This window comes from Sebastes umbrosus, chromosome 18, assembly GCF_015220745.1.
Source record: "Sebastes umbrosus isolate fSebUmb1 chromosome 18, fSebUmb1.pri, whole genome shotgun sequence".
Lineage (NCBI taxonomy): Eukaryota > Metazoa > Chordata > Actinopteri > Perciformes > Sebastidae > Sebastes > Sebastes umbrosus.
This window is the reverse complement of record NC_051286.1, coordinates 23,184,761-23,203,301: the sequence shown is the minus strand read 5'-3', so window position 1 is coordinate 23,203,301 and position 18,541 is coordinate 23,184,761.

The following is an 18,541-nucleotide window of genomic DNA, read 5'->3' as shown; positions in this document are numbered from 1 at the left end:
TTATAAACACAACAGGGACCCAGTCATCAAAACATTGCTTCATAGCACAACTAGTGGTCAAAAAGTGCAAAGGGTACCTTTAAGTGTTTATTTTAGTTAGGCCTCTCAATCAATTAAAATAGATAATCGTGATTAATCGCAAATTAATTACACATTTTTTTTTTATCTGTTCAAAATGTACCTTAAAGGGAGATTTGTCAAGTATTTAATAATAATTTATTTATATAGCACCTTTCAAAACAAGGTTACAAAGTGCTTGATACTCTGGGCTTAAAAAATTATGCTAGAAATATATGATGTCCATCCCCATGCTCACTTACGTCTCATAAGTTGTTGCAGCAATTTTTGGGTTGATACCATGTGTTACACAGATTTGGTGCTAGATTTAACAATTTTTTACCACTCGAGAATTGATCAAAATGATCAATAATCCCTCCAGAATACCACATTAAAACACCAAAACCTTGAGGAACACCATAGAAAAATCCATGCTGTGATTTGGGATCAACAACTTTTGACATTTGGAGATTTCTGCAAGAATTACGTTTTTCAGTGATTGGATGACAAGCACTTCTGTTGTGGAAACTGCTCATTTTTATTCACATATCTTGAGGTCAGAGGTCAAGGGGACCGCTTTGAAACACGCCAGTTTTTCCTCGCCAAAATTTAGCCCAATTTTGGGGCGTTATTTAGCTTCCTTCCCTCCATCTCTTCCTATCTGTATCTTCACTGTATAGCTCTAAAACCCGCTAGAGCCTCTGAAAGACAGAAAAGTCGTTCAGGATTGCGGTTCTTAGAGGGTTAATTCTGGTTACATACAGAATTTGCGTTTGAAAAGCTGTCTTCAAGGTTTGGATGCAGTGTTGGGTATAAATTAAATTACTTTTCCAACCGAGGCATGATAACAATAGTGAATGTTTGCATGTTGTTTTTTTGGGTGGAGGGTATTTGCCTGCTGCCCTGTATTAGCAGTATGAGCACACAATCTAATTGAAAAAAAAATGTTAAGTGTGCCATGTTCAAATAGGCTAATAGTTGATAGTGGTCGTAGAGTGTGTTAATATGCTCCACAATGAGGCCTGCAAATTAGAATTAAATGTTGCTTTAACTGCATATCTATGGATTTTTGCAACAAAAGTGATCCAACAGAAAACAGAAAGTAATGAGATTACAATGGTGCTTTAGTTCTCCAGTCCATTCCATTACTGAGTATCATTTGAAGCAGGTGTTCAGTGTTGTGTAGCAGATGACACTGTGGAAGTAACCTTCCTCACCCTCACTGTGACTGTCTGGAATAGAATGACGCCATATAGCTAATGAGGGTCTTTTAATTTGTGGTATTACTTTGTTGCCAGTGCTGTTAAGATTATTTTTAACAATAGGATATAACCTTAATGAAGAGCATTCTAGGGTAATGTAATGATCAATAATTGGAGAATTTATGGAGGGTGGATGAGTGAAAAGTAGTCGTCCGTGAAAGAAAATCAGCCAAATTATGTCTGTGAGAGGAAATAAGGATGGAATAATTCACACAGACGGACCCTTAATGTCTGTTTCTCTATGCAATTCCCTTTGTTCTCCGCTTATTTATGTAGAATTCAAGCAAGAGCAGAAACAACTAGAAGAACCTAGCATGGAGGGGGGAGAGAGAGAGAGAGAGAGGGAGGAGAGGTTGGTCGGGAAGAGACAATGTGTGTTTTAAAATTCTAGTCATTTTTGTTGCCATCCCACAGCAATGTGTCACTGTCAAATGCTTTATCTGTCAACTGCACTCTTGCCCATAGACAGCCCAGGGCCTTGTGGGAGACTTCATGGTGGCTTTTTTTTTCTCTTTCCCCGACGTCTGCCTGTGGCAGGTGTGGAGTCATCACAACTCTATTAGCTTCACCACGGCAATAAAAACACATTAACCTGCTACTCTGAGGACCGCGCTCATTACCCTGCTGGGGCTCTGAGGAGCTCTGTAGACTGGGACGGGACGTCTATTAATGGAGGCTGGCCAATAGGCTACCCGTGTGTGTACATGCGGGGTCCAAAGCCCTCGAAAAAACCTGAGCACCTGACATGACCCGTCCACTGAGGTTTGTATAAATACAAAGACGTTTTCATTCGACGTGAAAGGACAGAAAACAACTCAGGCTCCAGTTTAGTAATCCATCCATCCATCCATCCATTATCTGTAACTGCTTATCCATTTTGGGGTTGCGGGGGGGGGGGGTCTGGAGACGATCCCAGCTGACATTGGGTGAAGGCGGGGTACACCCTGGAAAGGTTGCCAGACTATCACAGGGCTGACACATAGAGACAATTCACAATCACATTCACACCTATGGGACATTTAGAGTGAACAATGATCTAACCTGCATGTCTTTGGAATGTAAGAGGAAACCGGAGAACCCGGAGAAAACCTAACACTGGGAAAACATGCAAACTCCACACAGAAGGGCCACAAGCCGGGTTTGGACTTGCAACAGATTAGTAATCAAACAATTCAAATTACAAATTTTAAATTGAGAAATTACTGACTTGAAGGAGGATGATAACCATGAATATTATAGGAAACAAATCTAAATTAGTTTCTTAGAACTTGTGTCTCATTTTTGTAGTTTTGTCAATCATTTCTATCTGGTATGTATAATTGTATTCACTTAAAGAATCTCTATTCAACACTTTGGTCTATGTAAAGATATAGAGGAGTAATGTCTACCTGAGCAGAGTATGAAGTCTCCCTCCCTCTGTGAGTGTTGCAAACTGAGCTTCTCCTTGCTTTGTTGACATCGCCGGGCCGGCCGTGCATGCTTTTAGTGCATGTTAGTGCATGTGAGCGTGCTCCACTGGCTCGCTCATGGCCGCCGCTCTGCACTGCACTCATACAGCGGTTACAGCATGGATGTATTAAGAGAGCGTTGGAGGCGGGCACCTCTTCATTCTTAAGAGAGTTGCTCAGTGGTGCATGAAGCCAAAATGGCTTGACTTCTGAGTGGAAAAGTACCCGGATCTTCCGGCGATCTTCCGCATCTGTTGGGCCCATGGAGCAGAAGACACGGAGGTTGTAGTACCACCATTTGGCCACTACGAAAATTAGCATCAATGACCAGTGCTCTTCCTGGGGGCTTGGCTTACAGCTGATTGTCGCGGTAGCATAGAACGCACCCTCCAGTTCCCCCCCAGGTAAACACTGTTATTACTGTTAGCTGCGAGCCACCAGCTCGGTCATCGCCATGTTGAGAGTCGTTGAGAGGCAATAGATATGCTCTCAATTTCGTGTTAAGCACTTTTAAGTCATTTCTGAGATCTATGAACATGGCAACATTCCTACAACAAAATCAGATGGACTAAGAAACTCATTCATTCAGACCATGGATGGTTTACTAAATGGGCCTGCTGGGCACAGGCCCAGGGACCTAAAGGTACAGAAGGCCACTAAGCAACAGCCTCTGTTTGAAATGACAGTTATAAGTTCTCCTTATTGGAAAAGTGACAAGGTGAGGAAGTCCAAATTTCTTTTTTGTCTTTTATTTTACCCTGACCTTTAATATCAAGTATCTGCTGATCTGGTATTGATTTTACTAAACTTTTGTTCATTTCCCCCAAGCTGCACAGTGTATACTTAGGCTACAGTAAGCATGCAGTAAAATTAATGAAGCAATTGAATTATGTTGGGCTGCAGAATAGCTCTGTCCTAAGAAAATATAACCTGAATTGCTTTCTTTCTTTTAATATTTTGTACAGTACCTATATACAGTATATACTATGTATATATATATATATATATACGATATGCTGTTTAGGTAATAATGATCGTCTGACTGCTCACGTTTCTTTGCCAGTCTGATGGTACATGTCCACAGCCTCCGTCCTTTCCACCCCTCCCATTCACTGTCTATGTAAGCAGCCATGCGATGCATGCTGGTAACGTGGCGGCACGAGAGACGGGGTGTCACGTTGGCAGCTCCTCATTTGCATAAAGTTGAGGTCTGGGCTATATGCAAATCATGGGCATCCGACGTGACTCGCCACCTCTGGAAACTCCCTAGAAACTTGTTTTGTCGATCGAAAATAAAGACAGATTCAGCAACTGCGTGGATTATTTCTCACATAAAATGTTTGCACATTTCGGTGAACTATTTTCATGATATAGGAGAAGAAAGTTTCCAAACGAGCCGCCATGTTGTTTCCAATTTGAAAGCGTGGAGCAGCAGCCCACGGAGGGAAAGTGTTCGTCCAATCAGGTGCCTAGTGCCAAGTTCCTTGTGGCAGCCCATCAAGCGTCCAATGGTGGGAAGCAAGGCGAATACTTCACGATAAAAAACGCCCCTGTGGACAAGTACCATTCTTTTTAGTGATGTTGAGACATTCCCAGATTAAACAATCCACTTGGGATGAACCCAAACTCATGAAAATGAGCTCCCAAATTGTAATAAACTGCAATTATCCTTTCGCAGGTGTCTCTCAAAATCAAATCGGGCCTCTAAACCAGCGAAGAATAGCAAGACACCAGCATGTTTCATCCCCCAAAACAAGTCTTCATCAACATGTGGAGAGCCTTGTATTCCCATCTCTTAAAAAAAGAAATTCAAATTGGGGCTGTGAACTGCACTATGGAGCTGAATGGCTTCTCCTTTGTGGCCTGTTCAGGCTCAGCTCCAGTTGCTGTCAGGTCCACGCAGACCCACAACTGGTGGAAGCCCGTCTTATAAAAGTCACAGGTAGTATTTTGGACCTTTGAAGGCCTCTGGTATCAAACACTCAGCTGGAGTTAGTGTTAGATCACACTCTACTCTGAGGCATGCAGGCTGCCTTTTAGAAAAAAAGATGAAATCCCCCAACACTCTCCCCACCAGTGCCATCTTTCAACAAAAGACAAGCATAATAGGTAGCCACATACCGCACTCGGCCCTCTCCGCAGGCATTTCCATCTGCACCCTGATAAAGAGGCCTATTGGTGCTCTTGTCGGGTGGGGTGGAGGTCTGACTGGCTCACCGCAGGGGTCTGTCCACCTCCCTCGCTGTCCTCGCTAATCCCGGTCTCGACAACCGGTGAGAGGACCAATCAGAGGATGCCTGGCAGGTCCTCCAAATCCACCCAGGTCAGAGATAATTAGCCTGTAGATTTCTCTTTCTATCCACTGTCTGAACACGTCTGAGAAAGGGCGGCTGTGAGAGACACATTTGCAGGGTCTGAATGGAATTATGGAGGGGCAGAATGGTGAGGGTCAGCTTCTCGTGTCCCAGCATCCAGGCCTCTCCAGGAGATCAAAATGTGGCCCCCCTCTTCTACTTCTTTTTTTCATGAGAATCTTGTGTGTCTTGCCTGGAGATTTGGCAATGATTAAAAGCTCTGCTGCTCTGTTCATGCAAAACCACATTCTATTAAAATGCAGTTTACCACCATCCATGCTCAGTTATGTTCTGTTAACGTGTTGTTTCATCATTAATTACTCTGGAATAGCTGATTTCAAAAATGTGTAGCCTGGAAGGGAGCCAATAAGTGTGAATTCTTCATGTTACTTTAGTTTTGGGTGAACTGAAGACAGGCCAGAATCAAAGGCAGTCATTGCTAACAAGCTTTTCCTCTCATCTTCCTCCCAACAGCCATGACGAACAGAAAGAAGTCTGTAAAACAAAATGCAATATCCATGACACTAGTTTAACGAAATAATCCCAACCCAAGCTCACATAGTAGCATTTTCCTGAACGTTCAATCTAAAACGCTTCAACTGCCACTTCAACTTTCAGCATTTCAACTATTTCAAATGTTTTAACTGCACATTGTCTGTTGTGAGAACCATAGACGTAGTGGACGTAGTCATCCATTTGTTTGTGGACTACCGTTTTGAAGCTTTGAGTTTGACATTTTGTCCGTCCCCATTTTGGTTTTTGGAACCAGAAGTGACTATATTTGGACGAGACGGTGGAGCAGGAGAGGAGCGAGGACCGGCAGGGCTAGGTACCGTTAGCAGCTAACTCTAGTGCTAGCTAGCTAGCTTGTGTAACCGGGTGGTAAATTAATTCAAATGTATTGTTCCACTTAGAGTTGTTATAGTTCCAACATGTCTTTAAAGATAATAGTTTTTCGTTGTTGATATGAGATGTGAATTAGACTTTAAGTGGGCCGTCACAGGCAGTTGCGGACTTTGGTCACAGGGTGGCAGTGTTGAGTAGTAATAGTGCTATTCCGCCAAGTGCATCATGGTCTTTCCTCCTGTTTACAAAGCACGCGAACAACCTGGAGATTCACCGGGTGGACAGTGATGTTACCCGTCGTATAAAGTAGTAAAAAGCAGCCCTGCTGGTTTTGATGTTGTGGGGTTTTGAGCGCCAGTTGCCGAGTACTGTGTTTTCATTTGCATGGCAAAGACAGTGTACACAACGGTGTAGTCTCCAGGGAGTTCCACGTAGGGTTTTGTGAAAGGTGTTGAAATCCATAACCCACTGCCGTATTTTGCGCATTTTATTTATTTTTATATTTTTTGTCTTTATTTTAATCCATTTTCTGTAAAGGCTTACTGGAGCTGTAAAAGCACATGCCCAGTTAACTAAGAGAACTCGTGTAGCTTCTGGACTCTGTTAAAATTACTTGAAATGTGGTCAACAATAAAACTAAGGCTACTAGAACCCCAAAGTAATTGGGTCCTGTGTGGCATCAAATTCCACTGGCTGCACTTGGTTAGCAAAGTGCATCCCTAATTGACGTTAACTGTGATAGTAAAGCTAGGGTTGGTAATCTTAACAAACTAGCAAGAGTACACTAGCTTGTAAAAGTTATCCAACCAAAAAAACCCAGCCCAGTGTTGCCAACTCTTTTCCAACGAAGTATAGTTACCACCACCAGCTCCAAAAGTCCCTACGGGCCTCCCTCCAAAGCCACTCCCCCAAATTGATCATAATGGACGTAAACAACGAACATGGCTATTGTTAGTACTCACAGCTGTCTAGCAGCTTGTAGAAGACTCTGGTGACACGCAATGCCTGCATGAGTGTGCGCAGGTAGACAGGTAGGTAGCCCAGGCTATAAACTTGTTTATTTCTATGGGGATTGACTCGCCTCAAGTGGCCATTTGAGGAACTGTAATATTTGAAACAAGTTGGCTTCATTTTTCAGACCCGAAGGTTGCTGCATCGTGAGAACACATCAATATTGTTCAGAATATATATCGTTTTCTAGTTTTATTAGTCATCCGCATTAGAAACACTGATAATTATTCCGCCACTACAGCACAGCGCTCACTCGTAATTTCACTCTCCGACAATGTGTCCACAGACGGTGATTCAGGGAGCTCTGTGCAGACAAGCAGCACAAAGAGGAAGGTTACTGAAGCCACATTACCACCATTGATATTAGCCAACTCCGAGCCTCTTTACTTCATTCCCCACCCATTCAAGAATCACATTAAGGTTGCAGAGAGCTGTTTTATTGCTTTTAGCTTTTCAATTAGGCTGGATAATTTGTGTCCACCTCCTTTAGATTAGATTTTAAATGAGAAACATGTTGTGCCATTAATTATCACAATTCTTATCTTGTGGACAAAGCTCTTTAACGCCCAGCTGAAAAGAAGAGCAAAGAAAGAAAGGGGAAGAAAAAGATGGAGAGAAGAGAGAAAAAAGTGCTAATGTGGTGAACAGCACAGGGGAGTGCTGGGTAGTGGACAAGCTCAATGATTAGCGCAGTAATAGTGAGAAGGGCTATGACAGTGATGGCCCTTCAAAGAGCACGCTGCCTTGCCTGGCGGTGCGTCCGTCAGACTACCTGACATACCATACCATGCCGCACTGACATGTGTGTGTGTGTGTGTGTGTGTGTGGTTCTGACCTGAGGTGATGTTGGGGAGCTACAGAAGATGTTTGTTCTTTCGACCAGCACCCCTCATCCTCCCACCCAGCTGAGGAGCAAACACTTCACTCCTAGTCAGCTCTAAAAGTGGGTCAGGCCTCTGTGTAGCTCCTGCTGCTGCTGCTTCGGTGTGTCTACAGCACTGCTGTTACCTCTGGAATCTGTGTACAGCGGGACGTGCCTCTGCAGCAAGATAGTCGTGAGATACTGCAGGCAGACAGCAGCAGCAGCAGGGTGCTTTATATGTACAGTACACTGCATATAGTATGCCTTTTGGGGAAAACAAATCATGAGGAAGTTGAGCTGAAAACATGGAATAAAATCTCAACAATATTAAATAAAAAGTTAGAGAATACTGAGTGAAACCTGAGAATATTTATAAAGATGGATTGAATGAAACTGACTATTATGTAACAGTATTTACACCATTTGGAGAAACAGTCGATCAATCTGAGCTCCGTAGTTTGAAATAAGAACGTGGACGTCATCTTTCTTCGTTCTCAATATTTTTCAAATATCGAAAGATATGTGTGTTTGCAACTTTGCAAAACAGTAGGAAATAACAACAATAAACACAATTAAAACAGACAAAAAAGAAACCATTTAACTACGTATCCTACTGTTAGACGCACAGATATCCAGGAAAAAATGACCAAATAAACAAAATTTCCAAGTCAAGCAGGCAAAACACTCCACTTCTGAAAATCTCCTGGTGTGGTATGACGCCTTGCAGAAGGACGGAACAAAACTCTCAGACGCCTCCGGTGGAATCACAGCGTAAGAGGATCTGGGGCACCAGGGAAGTTGCCCTTCTTTGCCTGGTTGGTTATCCACCTTAGCATGACAAGTGGGCCAACTCATTGCTAATAATCACCATGAGATGCACTTGTATAGAAACAAGACTTGGTCAAAACCGAGTATACAGTATGTCTGGACCGTGTGGTCAATCTGAATTTGTAGCTAAATTGTTACCCTAATAGTCAGTGGTCATGTCTATAATGTTAAATCCAGCGGTACATTTCTACCAGGTCCGGCAAGGACACTGGGGGTTGTGCATTATAACTCTGGATTCAGCCATTAGTGCATTTTACAACTTTTAGGACTTAATGATTTATATAAGGACTATTCAAGTGTTCATATTGGGTAGTTGATTTACCTAAAAAAAAAGATCCGCTGAGTTACAGACGTTTGTTTCCCAATGTAAGTCTATGGGAAAAAGTATTTTTGGGCCCAACGGCATCACGTGACTTGAATTTACATCAAAGCCCAGCGCACTTCCTGGTGGCTTGGATTCAAACAGGAAACAACATGTCGGCCTGTTCGTAAACTTTCTGTTATTCCATTTAAACAATCCACCAAAATCTACTTCTTAAAACATGTTAAGAGAGAAATAGGCGATGCCACTGCTGAATCTGGTTTCATTTTAGAACTACAGTAGATCACCTAGCTTGACAGCTTGGTCCAAGTTTCATGAGCCGGACGCGTCACACTGGATGGGCTCATTTGCATAAAGGACTGTTCCTCGCCTTTTCATTTTGTAAGAGCAACGGCCAATGAGGAAACTCCAACACCTGGCTGACCAATCGTGTAACTTCATCACTCAGTCAGTCTTAGACTTTAGACTTTTCTCTTAAATCTCTCGAAAATAGTTTCAACAAAAACCTTTCTGTCAAGCGTTATTAAGGAGGTTATGTTTTCACTGGCGTTGGTCTGTTGGTTTGTTGGTTGGTTTCTTTGTTGGTTTGTCCGTTTGGAGACTAACTCCAAAAGTCCGCTATGGATTTGAATGAAATTTTTTGGAGGGGTGGGGTGTGGCGCAATGAACAATTCATTAGATGGTGGCGATCCGGATCATTATCCGGCTTCGGGAATGTTTTTCTTACATGAAACCTGCCTTGGCGGTGGTCTGCGCTCTCCAGAGCACTTCTAGTTATATTTACATTCTAAACCTTGTACAACCTGCTTTGTCAATACCTGAATTTGAGAGAGAGAGGAACCATGTATGTATACGTACAGTATATATGTCTGCATGCTGTCATATATCTACATACTGTGTGCATGGAGTATGGAGTTCCTCTGGAGCCCCCGGGCTGCTTAACATGCGATAATGACCCCGCTGGCTGAATTTAAATCAGATTACTGTGCTCTCTCTCGGGACAGCCTGCATGTGTCTCTCACATTAAAAAGCTCTTCTTCTGGAAGCCGCTTCCTGCTGCAGGAGGGGAGCTGCCATGAGCTTGTAAAAGGGGAACAGGTCCGTTAGCTCCGAGGTGTTTTCACTCGCCTCGGAGGAAGAGACTCGCGCATGTTTCGGTTTGACAGGCAGATGTGATGATCAGCCTCACGAGCCAGAGATGGCTGACAGAGTGATAGCGTGCGCATGCTGACCACCTCAGATTGAATGGTTTGTAGTGTGAATATAACACACTCAAGGGCACACTTCTTGCAGCACTTCTTTGTTCTGCGTGATTGCATATTTGACTGAAAGTGCATTATAGTAAATCTTTTGTGGCGTGTTCAGTTATTTTTAATGAATTTAACTTTGTTCACAAACCAAAAAGGGCTATTAGAGGAGCTAAACCTCCCCTTTGAATTAGACTATAAATCATTATTATACTGTATTATTATATTAGCTATTCCAATTTCCTCTTAAAAGTGGTGCGGTGCAGCAGTCTCGAAAACACACCCTCAGGGTTTTTTTTTTTTTTATTTCACATCTCTGTAATTCCAGCACACTGACCTAATTGTAACCTGTTTTCCACACAGAGCTTTTTGAACATTCCCTCTATCGTCTTTTGAAGTTGTAGCAATAAAAAGCTTTTAAGCTGATGTATTCAGATAAGCAAATATTACTGCAGAAAGCGAAAGTGCAATATGTTTGAAAGTCCTGGTTTATACCTACAGGTATATGCTAACCATTTTATCTTCATTAGCATAGTTTTTCAATCTGTTTGAAGATTTAAAAATCTCCAGGTGAAGTCGAGCCTTTTCAGAGGAAAGGATATGAGCAATCACATACGTACAGAAGCAAATAAAAGACATAAGTATTTTAATTTTAACAGCCACTGAATACTTAATATTACAATTTCAACACCCATTCATAGCATTGACATATTTTACTTTGAAAACCATGCCCTTATATATTTTTTAGTGGGCCTTACCTATGCTAATACCTTCCCTTATATAATGTTTAGGGGGTGTTACATAATGTTAATGTAAACCCATCCACGGCAATATTAGAAACTCAGAGTAACTGCTCCAGAAGTCATGTGACGTAGTATAAAGACTGACAAAGTCTGCATAGGGAGGAGGTCGGGGAGACCGCTGTTGGTGTCCGTGTGAAACCAATAGTCAACGTTGACTTTTAAGTTACGTAAGTACTTTACGCCACGTAAGTAACGTAGACTTTGTAACTTCAGTTACAAAAAAACTATTATTTTTACCCAAACCGAGATCTTTTACTAATTATAACTAAGTAGTTTTGTTGCCTAAACCTAAGCGATGCCAAGGGGTCATGACCAAGCATCCGTATGTGATGTGTCTATGTAAACGAGTGCCGTTGGAAGTCCATATAAAACATTTTATTGCCCTTGCAGACTTAACGTGACAATGAGCACTTGAGGTACCTAATGACCGAAGGACGGTATACGCTCGATACATGCATAGGGTCTTTTCAAAATAAATGTCCGCCTTCACAGGAAGTTTAGGTTTAGGCAAGAAATCACTTATGTAGGTTTAGGGAAAGATCGTGGTTGACATTAACTTGACTGACTAACAACTCACGGGTCTAACAATACTAACAAGTCACGTGACAAACAATGTGACAAAAAGTCAACGTTGACGTTTAGTTTCACACGGGACATTATCAGCAGTCCCCTGGGTGAAAGTCCCGTGTTTGTTTGGCCCAACTATCCGCCCCGACTTCCTCGCTATGCAGACTTTGTCAGTTTTTATACTATGTCACCTGACTTCCGGAGCAGTTGCTCTGACCGTCTAATATTGCCACGGATGTGTTTACATTAGAGTTAGTTGATAGCTAGGTGATTCACACACAGATCCTGAGGGGAACCGATCAAGCCTTGGTATTTGATGAGTTGAGGTGAGAACGGGTTGTATAAGTTCATGTCCCTGGAGCAGGCAGCTGATCTCACCCACACTGGCCTTTTCTTGTGCCCCTTGGGTGAAGAGTTATTTGTTCAAACTGACCACAAAAACACTTCCAATAACCACCAACTACCGGCTACACCACTAGCTTTACAGACATTAGGCCAATTGAATCTGAGAGACAGTTTAACGGCCCCCTCTCCTCCCATCAAGAGCTCAAGCAATTTAATCCATGTTTTGCAGCTTTTGTAATTCAGCCTCCACTCAAACACCCCAAGATACTTGTAATTACTGACAATAATTGAGTTTGTGTCGATGTGAAACACAGCTTGGGCTGGACGGGACTGGGAGGAGAGTGCATTTGTTGTGCTCGTTTGGCAGAATGACAGTGATCCAAACCTGCAAAGACAACAAGCGCGGCACCTATTTAAATGTTTGGTGAAATGAAATTAAATGTGACACAATGAGAGGAAAGGGGAGTGGACCCCACAGCCTCAACCGGGGTGGTTGTAATTAACTCATGTGTGAGAGAAACACAATTAATACACAACAGTGTTTATGACAGCTGCGCTGAACGTCGCAGTGCCACGTTTCCATCAGTCAGGAGGGTTCTTTGTTTTCACCTGTCTGCCTCTGATTGGAAAAGTTTACCTTAGAACATTCTCCGATGGCAGACTGTGTACCCCAAGTGTTATTTGCATGCGCTAGAGTAATATTTGTCAGCCAGAAAGAGCTTATAGGAGAATTGCTGTATAATGCGTCAATTTTAATTTCCTAAAGCAACAGAAGCTTGGAGATTAGGTAGTATCTGATCAAACGATTGCTGGTTTGGATCCCCAGGATCACAATCTGGGAAGTGACAGAGTTCTCCCTTATAACAAGACAATAAGCCTCCAACTGTTCCGGTGAAAACTGCAAAGTAGAGGAACTATAAAACAGTGGCTACAGCAGGCAGCTCCCTGGTGTAATTGTGTACTAGAAAGTGAGTGCGAGGGGAAAAAAAAAAAAAGCAGAACTTTGTGCTCAGCAGACCTAGCACGTGTAAATACAGGTAAAAAAAATCACAGCAGCGTTGGACCCCTGTATCTGGCCTTGTCATTGTTTACACCTCCATTTACAGTATTGTTTGAGAGACTCCGCTCCGCTGCAACACCGACATCTCTTGGATGGCTGCCTAGACTGCAAGCACGGAGAGTGGCAGTGCGACGGGGAGCGCAGTGCAGCTGAGTCTGCGGGGAGCGCGGGCAGGGCCGCGGGTCGAAGCTTTGGCTGACCACCGCGCCGGTACCCGGTGTCCTCTAGAGTCGTCCAGCTGCGTAAATGAGCGCCAGAGCAAGACTGCCAACAGGCAGGCCAAATCACACACATGTAACCGAGGCAACGTCCTTCCACCGGTCGAGGTCAGTGTATTTATTTTCAGGCTTTGTCACGGCCAGTTTCTTTTTGCCATGTGACTACTGTGTGATACTGTTTTCCAAACGGCCTCCTCTGGAGCCATCTGTCTGGCCTCGGCCAGCTGGAGGGGGAGACCCAGCAACGGGGGCCGCTCGGACCCCCCGACCTCCCTGGACCTCTGCTGGCTTTTGGGAGACCAGAGGCAAAATCATGAGGGAAACTTGGAAGTACGTTCCATTCTAGGAATTTCATGGGCTGGCTCCAGACCAGCATACATTTGTGAGCTATTGTGCCACACATACTGTACACACTCTTACATCGTGCTACAGAACTGGTAATACAGTAGAGCTGTTGTTTGTCTGGCGTCAGGGCCCCCAAACCCTGGAACAATCTCCCTGTTGAAATTAGCCTCACTTTCTTTAGATTTCTACTGAAAACTCATTTTCATCCCTGTGCCTTGCCTGTTTTTAATTCATTTGATTAATTTGGGTCGTCTTTATGGATCAAATTGTTTTATATTTCTCAAATTATTTTCTTGTTATTCTGTGTTATTGTTATGGCATATTTGTTTTTCTTCTGTGAGGCACTTTGTAACTTGGTTCTGTTGTACAAATAAAGGTTATTTCTTTTGGGAAAACAAATAAATATAAATTAATGATTTTTTTTTTGTTTATTTCAGAAAATAAAATTTTAATTTCCCATGAGTACCTTTTAGAATCATCTTCTGATTCTGAAATGTATGACTTATTTTTCCTATTTATTTTTTTTAAAGTAAAAACACAATGACACATTACAAACACACTCATAATTATGACATACCAAAAAAAATCATAGTTTTAAAGTACAACATTTACATAAATTAATTTAAATTAAAGTTACAATACTGTGTAACAATTTTGACTTGATATACATTTATTGAATCATTCCTTTCTTTTATCTATGTACAGTATTAATTAGTATTAATGGGTTGCTAGGTAACAGCATGTTATTTCCTATCTCCCCCCTGCACACTTCCTCTATTGGAAAACCTTTGAGATCCCTCTGTGTGATCCTTGAGGGCCAAAAAGTCTTTAGGCTTGTCATATTTAGTCCATATCCCACGGGGTCTGATATTTTTGCCATGTGCTTCCTCCGAGTACGGTATTAATCCTCATCAGGCTGTAGTGAGGCTCTCATTGACTGCTCAGCGGTCTTTGAACCTGGAGGATGCCTTCTGTTTGCCTTCAGAGTAGTGAAACGCGGCCCAGTTCTGTCCAGGGAGAGTCGCCACCCCGAGGAGACGAGACGAGGCCCGGGACATGCTGTTTCCGCTGAGATTGTGTGATCTGTTGTGCTGTGCTCTTTTCTGTTCAAATGGGGATTTACTCTACTTATTCCACTATCAATGTCACATGTTGCATAATTTAGATATCATCAATGCAGAGTAAGAAGGCTGATATCATAGTCCCTCCTCCTGGCTGCATCCCAATGGCTCCCCTGACTCCAGCAACTCTGTGTCTTTTATGGATCTTTGTAGTCTTAAAGCCTTACCTGCGAATATTATATGTTAAGGGCTTTTATTGTGAAAGGTAAGAACTGGAGCAGTGGATCCGGTCTGCGTTGCCTTGGTCAAGGTTGAAATATACTGATGTGCAAAATGGTGAAAAAGGCGCACATTGACAACATTTTTGAACACAGCCCCCTCAATTCTAACAGCGTAATGATGTGGGGGGAGCAGCTTCAGACGCTGTACAACAATCCAATTAATTGGAAGCATACTGAGGCCTTTACCATAACCTTTACCAAAATAATTCATCTTAACAATAAACCAAATCTATGAACCAAAAATACATCTGTCACTTTCCAGACTGTAAGAGACAGGGGGCCCTGTTTTCATGGCGGCGCAACAACTGTCTGGTGTGTTTGTGACATTGAAATTGTCTTTGCCGGTCTGTGTAGTGTTTTGGTGCCCAGTACACAGGTGGGAAGTTCATTGAGATGAGGCAGCACAAAGCAAGTTGTTGGTATTTTGGTGGAAAATGGGCCTTATGGGCGAGGTCACCAAATCTGGCCAACACATTTTCTCATTTTACAGCTAAACAGTTCACTAATATATGTTTATAAAAACATTTGAGGAGAGAAATAGGCATTACAGTAACATAATCTTGATTCATATTTGATCAGCGCTGCCTAGTTTGAATGTTTGATCAGAGTTTTGCGAGTCATGCTGTGTGTTTCCTCATACATTGATAGATATATATCATGATACAGGGGTTACGATTCAATATATTGTGATATATCCTGATACAGTAAGCCAGACGATATATTGCAGTCTTTAAAAAACAAATTTTAGGAAAACTGTCGTATAAAGAACACAGCGCCATATGCATTTATGCAATCAGAACAGTTCTTCATTTGCATTTATCATTGTCGCTGTAGTAGGTCTACTTTGAGAGGGCACATACACTGAGAAGGAGCATCTCTTTGCAATTGAAATCAACTATTGACTGAGTTCATATTTGCACGTAAATTACTAATTAAAAATCAATACAGTGTTTTTGAGAATCAATACAGTATCACAAAACATAATATCACGATACTCGATATTTTTGATATTTTCTTACACCAATAATTAGAAAGAATCCAGCTGAGACCTGTGATGTAATTGGTTTAAAGTGTATTTATTAATCACCACACCCTCACATCTTCATTCCACTTCATACAGCCCTTTTGCACTTTGTGCTGCTGAAACCTAAATGAACCAAAACAGACACACAGTGCATGCACCCAAGAACTACCAGTTTGCACTTCATTAATATAGGGTCCAGAAACTTTCTTTCTGGGAAAGTTTTTCATGTTGCTACTTTAGGCCGAGCTCAGGAGCATCTTGGCCTGTATAATAAGGGTCCACAAAGCAAATGCAGAAGGTCATGTATTTTAATACAGTCCATTTCTTTAGAAGAACATTGTGATAATGGGCAGTAGCTCGCCTCTTTATTCTGCTGGGTATTCTTGCTGTATTACCGTTAACATGCGCGTGTGGGGAAAAGAAAAACAAATAAGTAGACATAATTTTTTTTGAGGTTGGAATATGAATGCCATCACAGACCACCCTGCTCATGCTCATCATTGTGTTATGAAGAGAAATAGAAAATGGAGATTTTTATAAATGAAAGGTGACACCAGTCTATAATGAGTTAGAGGTGATGAGTAATAAATAACTGCCACAGTGTCCAATTTCCCAAACAAGGTTATATGGGTGCATTATGTGAGAAGTGATGGCTGGGCTTTATTTCAAGCCAGCACATGACTGATATGCATGGCTTACTTTTGTAATTGTCTAGGTGCATTGGACCCAAAGACAGACATAGCAATCTTTTCAGCCTAGTAATGTAGTATGTGCTAAAATGGCTTCAGAAGTGAATTATCACTTTGCTCCCTGGCACAGGGATTCAGCCGCCTCTAGAGATGAACATCACAGTCACCTCAGCTCTGATGCATCACGGAAGAAACTAAATGGTGCAGACTTCTCGTACATTTCCAGTATGTAGGGTAGCAGGTAGCGTTGGGCGCCCCGCTGGGCGGACTGACCGTCCTGTAAGGAGAAGGTCGCTCAGACCCCTCTGGGAAATGGGCGCAGGTACATGAGTCTCAGAGGGACCTGTGAATGAACAAAATGTCTAATTATATGGTGGTGCTGTAATGGCATTGAGAATGGGTGTCATCACTAATACGGTAGTTCTTTTGTTTCACGTAACTTTACAGGGGCACCTTTATCACCGTTAAGGTGTCAGTATGCTCCAAAAGATCTAGGTTGTACCATCTGACCAAGTCTGAAGGCACATGTTTGCAGGTTGCACGTTTTTCACTGCAGATAGTACCCCCTCAATGTTGGTGGGATTCTTAGCTGATCGCCATAGCGACGCTGCATGAAACTGCCGTGACATGATCTTCAACGCCACACAAACACAGTGTGTTCTCTCGCTGGATCCTTTGGCAAGGATTTCCCCCTGCGAGCTACCTCGGCGCCCCCGGGCATGTCGTCCGTCCACAGCGGGCCTTTACAGGCCGCAGCTCATTGACTGCATTTCATTTTTACTGCTGGATGCCGGATGTACTAATGTTACAACCAAACTCTTCTTCACTTCCCTGGAGTCAACGAGCGATGAGCGGTTCTCGAGAACCCAAATGGGTACTGTTGTACAAATGGAGATTATGGCACACACTCTCAGACCTCCACACACCTGGACAGTCACTGTGTAAAGTGGACGGGACTGTTCGGCCAAACACACTTTTGGTCATTTCTGGGAAATTGTGTGGGAACATTCAGAATTGCAAATATGAATACAGCAGGTCAAATATACTGTGATGAGCAGATGATGACTCTTTTTAAGATGGACTCACTTTACTGGACGTGATGAAGATCCAACAATCACCATGTTTTCTGAGCGAAATTATCAAAATGATCCATATAACTAACCAACTGCAGTTAAATACCACTGTAGCACCATATATATGATAAAGTAATAAAGTAGAATTACAAATGTAGTCTAGTTTTTTGTTTTTGTTTTTGTTTTACTATAATTATTTTTAAAGCTGAATTCAATTTGTTTCACTCGCAAAAATAATTGCTCACAATCTGGGAAAGAAAATGTTGCCTCTTTAATCTTCATTTTGCTGTATAAACAGGATCTTGGTAATGATTCACAAATAAATTGGGGTTATGAAAATAACCGTCTTTTGTTTTCTGGGAACACCACCATAGAATTTAACTTAAACAATGTCACTCACATCATGTTGGTCATCACAGCCACACACCTGTGTGACACTTTGGTCGGTACCCTTTACCCTTTAAAGCAGATATAATAATAATATAATAATAATTTATGTATCAAATGACAATTTGCAAACAATGTGACAATGTGGAAGGGGTTTCTATGATGGACTTACGGAGAATTATAACCTGAATCTGCAGCTCCACTTGACTTTGTGGACCTTTGTAGTTTCAGCTCATTGCTTAGCTGCCCGGTCCACAACTTTACTGCTCAGCACAGCTAAAGAGCAGCTAAAGAGCAGCTGAAGAGTCAGATATTTCCCTCAGGAGCTGGTAAAGAACAGAAACAGAGTAAAAGAGAGTGAATACAGGACTTACATTCATCAGGAGGACTCAAACAGACTCCAAATGAATGATGTTCCTCCACATCTGCTGGACCACATCTACTTAAAAGG